Raw genomic sequence first — 9,784 nt, 5'->3', positions numbered from 1 at the left:
TTTATATACATGTTGTCTTGTGTACAGCTGACAGGTAAACAGAGGTTAAACTAGATATTTTGTATGAAAGATTATAATGATACAAAGATAATCAGTGATAAATGTGAAATGCTCACCGATGTTGAAGGCTTGCTGTGAACTCCACACAGGACCAATCTCTAGAGAAAGAGATCTTGTCTTAGTGGTAGTCAGCCCTTAAATGAAATCAAGCTCCACCCCTTCTTGTAGCACAGCTGAATTACCTTCACCTGTGCTCCTGCAGCTGACTCATTGCTTGCCTTAGGTGGTTAATAAGAAGTTCAGGCTGTGATCAACAGTTTCTCATGCACCCTGCAGGGTAGTGAACACTTACAGTAAATTTGCCAATAGGTGTCTCACACAGAAAATCATGAGTCCTCTCTTGGAAGGTTCAGGTATAGTCCAGGACCAATATCAGCATTCAACTAATTTGTTAGTGGCCAGGAGTTAGGACAGAATTGTGGGAAAATGGTAAATTGCAGAGGAAATGTAACACAGTGTGGTTTTCATAAGAACTTCTGCTGACTTTAAAAGACAGTAGAGATCTGTGTAGAGCAGTGTGTGCGTTTTGTGACATCACAAAAACCCTGATTCAACACCAGCATACCTTCCTCTTCTTTTCACTATGTCCTTGTAGCCTACCAGCTCCACCACTAGGGGCTTCAGGTGAGTGACTTTTGAGGGAAACAAGACACCCAGCTGGAAAGAAAAGGCCCGCTGCAACAGGATGTGCTCTTGACCTTTTGCGAAGGTTTTTTAAATAAAGTGCCATAACTAAGTGAAGGGTTCGGGGCAAGGTTTTTACAGTCCAGGGAGGTTTTGAAATGGATCCATACAGAAAGGAACTGTTCCTTCTGTCTCCCTTGTCCTTGCTTCTTTCTTGTTCAGTTGTGTCTTGTTTCACTCCAACTGCTCTGGCACCAGCACTCACTGACTGCCCAGCCCGGCTAAGGGGCTACTGGAAAGGCTGTCCCATGGACCCCTATGTCTGGGGCTGCCCCACAGTAGGGCTGTGATATGTCAGCAGTCTTGTGCTACATGAAGGCTGCACAGGGAGTGAATGTGAAAATGATGGGTTTGCTGCTGGAAGGAGCCACATAGGACTTGTTTCCTCTTGCTGCTTCTCCCTCCTCTAAATTACATTTTACTGTACCAATAAGGGTTGAAATTTTTCCTTGGAATCCTTTCCTACTGTGCACATCACCTTCACTAGAAAGACTGAAGATTATCTTAAAGTTGGGGGGGAGGGGGAAGAAAAATATAAACAAACAAAAAAATACAAAAAGAGAGAATAGACAGGAATGTGTCTGCTGCCACAGTGAATAAGGGTATAAATATGATGCAGCTTTGAAATATCCTCAAATATAAGACTCTTCAATGTGCTAATTATCAGCCTGCATTCGTATGTAATACGCAACTCCAGAGTTTTTGCCATTTTTTTCACTTCATGAACCACTCAGCATTTCAAGGGTAGTTTGTCCTTGTGGTAGAAAGACGTAAACAATCTGATACATGATCAGCTATGCAAAGGATGGTAACAATCCTCCTTCCTTTTTCAGAGCTGAGAATACAGCCTAAAAGCCAAATATCTGGTACTAATGTTCCTTGCTGAAGCAGCCCCTCACAGAGTGCAGTTTCAGCAGGGCCGGGGGGGATATGTGATTTCCAGCACTGGCTATTCACTGTTCACCAGGGTCCTGCATGCAGATTTCCAGCTCTGGCCATCAGTCCCTTTGAGGGTTTGGGTGGCTGCTGAAGATGAAGGCAGACGCTCATGCATGTTCCCAAGTTTTGCTCATGAGCCATTTTTGGTTTTGTCAGTCCTCCTGATTTTACTGTGAATCACAGAATAATTTACTTCCTGGTGCTCAGAGATCCAGGAAATGAAGAAAATAGCAGGGTGTACTTTTTTGCAAATAGCTTTGAGACCCAGCCAAGGTTCACAGAAAGGCTCAATGTTTATTATTACTGATTAGTCACTGATTTTAAACAAATCTCATGATATATGGAGGACTCCAGAGGTGGGTTAAGTCTGTGAATCCAAGTCTGGAAGCAATACAATTTTGTTTTCTCATGGTTTTTGGTTTGGTTTGGTTGTACTTCATTTCTGTGTTTAAGAGGGTTGGCTGGGCTCTTCCTCTTTTTTTTTTTTTTTTTTTTTCTTTTTCTTTTTCTTTTTCTTTTTCTTTTTCTTTTTCTTTTTCTTTTTCTTTTTCTTTTTCTTTTTCTTTTTCTTTTTCTTTTTCTTTCTCTTTTCCTTCCTCCTTCCTCCTTCCTTCCTTCCTTCCCCTTCCTTCCTCCTTCTTCCTTCCTTATCCTCCCCTTCCTTCCGCCTCCTTTCCTCCTTTCCGTCCTCCTCTTCCTCCTTCCCTCTTCCTCCCTTCCTTCCTTCTTCGTCTTCCTCCTTCCTTCTTCTCCTTCCTTCCTTCCTTCTTCCTCTGCCTTCCTCCTCTTCTCCTTCCTCCTTCCCTTTCCTTCTCCCTTCCTTCCTTCCTTCTCCTCTTCCTTCCTCTTCCTCCTTCCTTCCTTCCTCATGCTAATCCTTCCTTCTCCCCCTCCCTTCCTTCATATTCCATTCCTTCCTCCCTCCCTTCTTTCTTCCTTCCTTCCCTTCCTTCCTCCTTCCTTCTCCTCTCCTTCCCTCCTGCTCTTTCCTTCCTCCTTCCTTCCCCTCCTTCTTCCTTCCTTCCTCCTTCCTTCCTCTCCTGTCCTTCCTTCCTTCCTTCCTTCTTCTGCCTTCCTCCTTCCTTCCTTCTTCCGTCCTTCCTTCCGTTCCTTCCTTCCTTCCTTCCTCCTTTCCTGCCTTCTTCCTCCTTCCTTCCTCCGTCTTCCTTCCCTTCCTCTTCCTTCTTTCCTCCTCCTCCTTCTTCCTTCCTTCCATTCCCTTGCCTTCCTTCCTTCTTCTCCTTCCTCTCTTTCCTTCCCTTCCTTCTTCCTTCTCCTTCCTTCCTTCTCCTCTTATTCCCTTCCTTCCTTCCTTCTTCCTCCTTCTCCTTCGCTCCTCCTCTCCTCCTCCTTCCTCCTCCTTCTCCTTCCTTCCTCCCTTCCTCTCCTTCTCCTTCTCTTCCTTCCTTTCCTTCTCTTCCTTCCTTCCTTCCTTCCTTCCTTTCTTCCTTCCTTCCTCCTTCCTCCTCCTTCCCTTCCTTCCTCCTTCCTTCCCCTTCCTCCTTCCTTCTCCTCCTTCCCTTCCTTCTCCTCCTTCTTCCTGCCCTCCTTCCTTGCCTTCTTCCTGTTCCCTTCCTTTCCTTCCTTCCTTCCCTTCCTTCCTTCCCTTCCTCCTCCTTCCTTCCTCCTCCCTTCCCCTTCCCCTGTCCTTCTCTTCCTCCTCCTTCCTTCCTTCCTTCCTTCCTTCCTTCCTTCCTTCCTTCCTTCCTTCCTTCCTTCCTTCCTTCCTTCCTTCCTTCCTTCCTTTCCCTTCAGCCCGTAATTGAAGTCATCCCACTCTAGGCTGTCTTTTGTTCTTTGTATGAGAAGCTATAATGGAAAATCCACATTTGCCAGCAGTGATCTTATTTTAGTTTTGGAGGCACATTGTGCAGTGGCTTAGTATATGCACTCTTAGCTTTGTGGTTAAGGAACAGCATTGGTGGGAGGCAGATGCCTGGGAAACAAATAGGTTGTGGTGGAACATAGGGCTGGTTGTGAATGAAACTGTTAAATTCTTGACCTTGACTTTTGCATCTTGATCTAACATCTAACAAATGTGGATTTATTCTCCACTGGAATTTCTATGATTGCAATCTACTGAAGAAGAATAATTTAATTGAATGCAATTAATTAAATGCAGGCTCATCTTTTCTTCCTCCTGAACCTGATGTCAAACAGAGATGGCAACCACAACTGTGGAGCTGTCAGGAATCAGGGCAAGACCTATATGCAACCCTACAAAGCTCCACATGCCCAGCAGCTCCCTTCGTGTAGCTGACTCATGGTAAGGTGAATGGCATCACCAACTGGTCAGCGACCGGTCACTCTGTTTATTTTTAAAACTGCTCTTCCTATGTATGTCTGGGTGACACATCCAAGTTGACCAGGCCTCTTCTCTTCCTCCTTGTCCTTTCAAGTTGGGGATTCTGATGTGTGCATAGGTTTACAGAAGAAGCCACTGAAATGAGTCAAAAATTCTTCTGCAGTCTCTGCAGTATCTTGTTCTTCATGGTAGAGTTATAATGTTATAATATCTTGTTGTACATAAACCTTTCTCCCATCTTTACTGTTACTGCTATTGAAGGTAGTGTTTCTCATATGTTGGCATCACAGTACTAAGTGGAGTGCTACAAAATGAAATTAAACAGGTAGACACTGTCAGCAAGAATTTGTTTGTGCAAGATCTGCTAAAATGCTCAGCTCAATATTTCTGAAGATCTGTAGATTATCTGTGTCTCGTGAAACCTTCCAGACAACACTGCAGAGATCAAATAAGTTCTCAACCTTCTTGTTCTGTCTGATCTCTTCTTCTTTTGTCACTGAAGGACTCTGACTTCAATGAACAAAAGAGCAGACCCAGACAGTTTTCTGTCTGGCAGTTCTTGAACTGCTCGTGCAATTTACCTAACTAAGTGGTTTATCCTCATGATAATGTGTTTCAGTGTAGAGACTGAAATGAGAGGACTTGAGGATCATGCTATACATTAAATGCAAGAAAAGGCAAAGCTTTCTTTCTGTGTGTGACAAAGTGCTCCTTGATTACGGGGAGTCTGTGTTAAAAATACATTAAAGAAATCATTTGTCTGTCTGTTGAACATTACAGAATTGTCAAAGTTTTCTGTGGAGTTCTATTACCTTTTTACTGGCAAAACCAAACCAAACCAAAAACCATAAGAAAACAAAATTGTATTGCTTCCAGACTTGGATTCACAGACTTAACCCACCTCTGGTTATTTTAGAGATTCTAAGAGCTAAACAGAATTAGAGCGTGAATTATGTCATGCTGTCAAAAACAGAATATCTCTCCCTATTTTGAAACTGTACCTAAGAACCTGAACCTGCAATGGCTCACAGATCTTTCAGGTATGCTTGGGCTAACATACAAGAATTATGATAAAGAGAAAAGTTAAACATAGCCATCTACCTGCGTGTTAAAGGTACATTTAACTATGTCTATCTATGCTAACCAATAAAAATAGCAGTAGTCACACATTTAATTAACTGTACTAAACAACTGCAACTTCAAAATCAGAATACTTTCTAGCTTGAATGTTATCTGATTTCTTACTCTGAGGTGTTTAAATATAGTTTTGTATCCTCAGATAGAGGCAACCATATCTGAGAACATGATCTTTGTTGAATAGAGTAACACAGAGCAAAGTGACTTCTGTCCTTCATGGACCAGCAAACAAAAGATTCACAGTGCTGAACCCTAGCCCTACCCATCTGGCTTTGCTTTTTTTTTTTTGGGGGGGATGTTCTTGAAAGAATGACATCACACAGCCAGGTGCATTGTTCCAGGGAAGGTTGGCATTGCCCTCATATAAGGGTGGGTCCAGGTTATCTGTCTTTATATAGAAGAATTCTAAGTGGAGTGCTAACTAGGCAGGGGGAGAGATGCTTGGCTACATGGTCAGAAAATCATGTGGAAACATCCACTCTTTAAAAGTCGGTGTTTTCAACATCTTCATCTTTTTCTCTTTCATCCATATAATAGAGATGGGTATTGAAGAATTTCTAATAAATTAGGGCTTCCCAAACTTTCTTCCTGTGTCTTTCTCTATTCACATCTTTCAAATACTAATCCGACTGCATGTTATTGCTGTTACTTATAAAATGTGTAAACAACTAAAGCATTTCCAAACTGACATGCAGTCTGGTCACTGGTGACTGGTGATGTGGAAAGGATGCTGTTCTGATTTTTAAAAACCACGTGTTTAAGCAAATATTCCATGGTAAGTCTCAGTCCTCCACATTTAAAGAACAAGAGATAAGGCTTCAGGTCTAGGAGGAGGTGCCACATCCTTTTTATCTGTTGCTTTTGTGGGATTTCTAATTTGTCCCTGAAACAATTTAGGAAGCTCTGTGAAGCTGCTCAATCTAAAACTGCCTTTTTTTTTTGCTGCCTATGGGTGGTAATGCCATGCTGTTGACAGTGTTATCACCAATGATCAGGTCTTCAATACAAATAGGCTTGCAACTATCCAATTCAGTGAAACAGGGCTGAAATACAATATGTGACAGAGACCTTTTTTTTCTGAAGCACTTGTCTCTTTTCTTAAGAGCAAGGGCACATCCTTGGCTGCCCTTCTGGAATGCAACACTGCACAAGAAGCAGTAATATACAAACGAGTCCTGCAAAAGTAGCTTGTGCAGTCACCTTTCCTGCTAGCACAGAGAAAGCATTTGTGCTGCCTACCTTTCAGCTTTCTGCATGAGGGCCATCTCTGGAAGATGCAGATAGTAGTCAGTATCAGTCTTTTCTGCTGGGGCAGCTCTTTGGAGCCACAGTACAGCAAGAACTGATGAGAAAACATGTCTTATGTGTCCAAAAATGCTTTAGAGGCGACCTTTGGAGTGACGTAAAGGCAAAGTTTGCTACTTTGTCCCCACATTTGGTACTAACACAGTTGCACAGAAACATTCCACTGTCCTTACATATTTATGTTTTCAGATATCCAAGCTAGGCACAAGCTGGAGAGCAGCTTGAACAGCACATGGAGCATGTCCCATTTTCTGCAGCATCAAAACATATAATGGCATTACATCCACAGTATGCAATTCCATCCTGAATAACAAAGGGGCTCATTGTACACTGAAATGGAAGTGATATGGCACAATGAGCAGAGCACCTCTCTACAATTGCTAAGGCAAAAACAGTACTAACTAAGAGTAGGTAAGTGGACCTTGAGGCCTTCCACCATCACTGCTGTGTTTTCAAGTTAGAATAAACTTCCCATATTTGCAGACAAAACACCTGATGAGTGAGCTCAAAAATTTTTTGACTGAAGTCAACAAAGTAGAAATGACTTCTGGGTTAAGATTACCAATTACCCAGCTCTTACTAGCCCGTTAACTACATCAGGCTAGATCTTTTTGATGCCAACTTAAATTATAAAAGAACCAAACTATTTTAAATAAAACATTTATGATGGTCTACCTGCTGAAAATGATCTTGAAACACTGACACAGTTTGGAGTGATTGCAGATTTCTTTCCAGTTTTCTTCCAGGCAGACCTGGCACAGTTTGAACATCCTATGGGTGCATTCTGAATTTTTTATTAGCAAAAGTACTGATTTCATGTAGTACTGTATTTCCTGTGTTCTCTTCAGAGAGTATCTGACTTAAAAATGAGAGTGACCTCTTTCACTTCAAAGGTTTTAGAAGAACACTATGTAACAAAATAAATCTATTTTCTCCTTACTGTGGGCAGTAATAAATAGTGGAACGTTTCCTTGTTTTCAGTTTGATATCTGCATGCTGGAGGTAGTATAACTGATGGTTATCTCTCAAAGAGAAGGACGCTGTCCCTAAGAAAGCGTATGGATTTCTCCAGGGTGTCATAATCAATTCAGCATTTTATGCAACACTATACATATGGTAAGTATTGAGTCTAAATCCAACTCTGGTCCTTCTCAAAATTCTTAATTTTGCAGTTCATAAGAAAGGGCCTTGTGCATAAACTTTTGAGCCACAAACATGCTTTGAGAAACTCTGGTATACCTTGAGCAAAAATAGGAGCCATTATTGATGGCTCTAAGATGAAAAAGTCTGACTGTACCAAAATATTCTTAAAATTCTGTGTGCCCTTCACCAGCAGAGAAGATGAACCTCTAATCATGTTTCAGTACTATCAGTATTTGTAATTACAATATGAATGCTTTATGTCATTCTGGACTCTGATCTTGGGTCATTGAGCCTATCTTTTGTGGAAAAGATAAGGCAGAGAGTAATCACTGTGTATCCTCTTGCCTTGGATGGTGGTAGTTCTCTTGTAAACAGAACTCTCAGCTTTTCTTAGCCAAATAATGCTGTATTCTGAAGCACATGGAGCTTCTTGGAAGATCTCTAACAGTAAAAAACCAACAAGCTGAGGTGGTTGCATCCAATCAAAAGTGGAGTGAAAACAAGATAAAGGCATCAATTCTCCAAGAAACATTAACCTGTGAAAAAATTGTGTTGACCACACAATTTTTGACCCAATTTTCTCTCTCACTGTTTTTTTGTTGTTGTTGTTTGTTTGTTTGTTTGTTTGTTTGTTTTCCTCCCTGAAACATAGGCCAGGAAACGAAGTGGCCTGCTGTCTCTACAATTGCACTGCAGGCCTGTGCCATCCCTTGAGATCATTCTGCAGAGATGCCGAGGGGATGCTCTGAAAGAGGAAATGGGGTTCCTGGCAGACATGAAGGTGCCATCATGCTCCCTGGAAGCAGCAGTCTGATGAGGAGCTCATCGTTTAGCTTGCTAAAAGGGGCCATTGAAACAAATCTGTTCAGTCAATCTGTGTCTTTGAATGTGACACCACTGGCTCCCTTGCGACTGAGAACTTCTGAGTATTATTTGTGCATTCATCTCCAATGAAAAACTGTCAGAAAAGACAAGTGTAGTGCAAGCCTGCATCTGTGCTATTATGCCAGCTGTGTGTGCTTTCCCATGCATTTATGTACTGAAGTTCTTGCAAAAGGTGTAAATACAATGGAAGTCAAAATAATGAACTCTGATTCATCTTGCTTTATCCTGAATGAAACAGAACAAGAATATGCACTTTCTGCTGCCCTCATCTTAAATTATATTTTTTGGTCTTAGGCCTTTATGAGTCTGAAACTTCCACTTAGATTTTCACTGAAGAAATGTTAGGAAATAATGACAGTATTAGCAGCAGTGATAAAACCAAAGGAAATCCAACCAGGGAGCCTGACTAGAAGCTGCGCTTGGTCACAGCAGAGTAACGCAAGACTGTGTTCTCATTCTGTTCTCCCAGTGTGGGTGAAGAGCTCCTTCTCTGCCCAAGGAAGAGGCTGTCTTTCCCCCCAGGCTTTCTGATCAGTAGAGTCCCTACACAATCCTGCAAGCCCAGTGCTGGTAGCACACTGGATATAGTTCTTGATATGAAGTCTTACCAAAGAGACTAGACAGATCAAGTATTTTTGTTTCCTCAGACAGAGGAGAGAAGGCTGTTCTAACTAGTATTTACTAAGAACAGATGCTAAACATTACCATTTGCATCTGTATTACAGAAAAAGCAACCCCTTCAAAAACTGTGGAAATTTTGTGTGTTTGAAATTTTGTTGTAATCTGAGAAACATTTCAGTATATATATGTTACCTCTATCAAAACAAGATAAAAACTGTATGTTTTGAGAAGACAAATCCTGAGAGGCCTTGAAGCTGTGTTAAACTTACTCCAAGTACTCACAAGTCAAAGAAAACAGTCTAGAGATTTGATATTTTTAAATTGTAAATGTCTAATGATGGCCACAAATTATTTTCCCATTTCTTTTGCTTTTAAATCACAAACTTAAGAGTGGCATTCCTGTAAGCAAACAATAAATTTTCTCCAGGATGGAGGTAACTGGGAGACAGGTAGCTGTTACCGGTGATTTATCACTGTACTGGAAGATTGTATTGAGTGAATTACCATAGAGATTTTACTCTTGATGATGGATTTGCAACTAATGACCAGCGTGCTAGAGCAGAAAGTGCATATGCAGACAACACTCAACAGGACAGCAGACTGGGAGGCACTGCCACCAGCTGGGGGGACAGGATAGAAACTCAAAACAACCAGGAGAAATGGAAGAAGTAAATTCTGTGAAAAGAAAGGATGGAGTATATTGGC

At 41.5% G+C, this 9,784-nt stretch overlaps 1 long non-coding RNA gene across 1 annotated transcript; it reads left to right on the top strand.

Annotated features, from left to right (window-relative positions):
* Positions 1-268: 268 nt before the first annotated feature.
* LOC107306243 lies at positions 269-8,547 on the top strand. Its single transcript, XR_001552049.2, has 3 exons — positions 269-684; positions 7,412-7,546; positions 8,226-8,547. It is a non-coding gene; the product is annotated as an uncharacterized LOC107306243 (long non-coding RNA).
* The last annotated feature ends 1,237 nt before the right edge of the window (positions 8,548-9,784 follow it).

The sequence above is a fragment of the Coturnix japonica genome, chromosome Z, assembly GCF_001577835.2.
Source record: "Coturnix japonica isolate 7356 chromosome Z, Coturnix japonica 2.1, whole genome shotgun sequence".
NCBI classification, from domain to species: domain Eukaryota; kingdom Metazoa; phylum Chordata; class Aves; order Galliformes; family Phasianidae; genus Coturnix; species Coturnix japonica.
The sequence above is the reverse complement of the archived record's forward strand: the minus strand, read 5'-3'. Positions and strand labels throughout refer to the sequence as shown.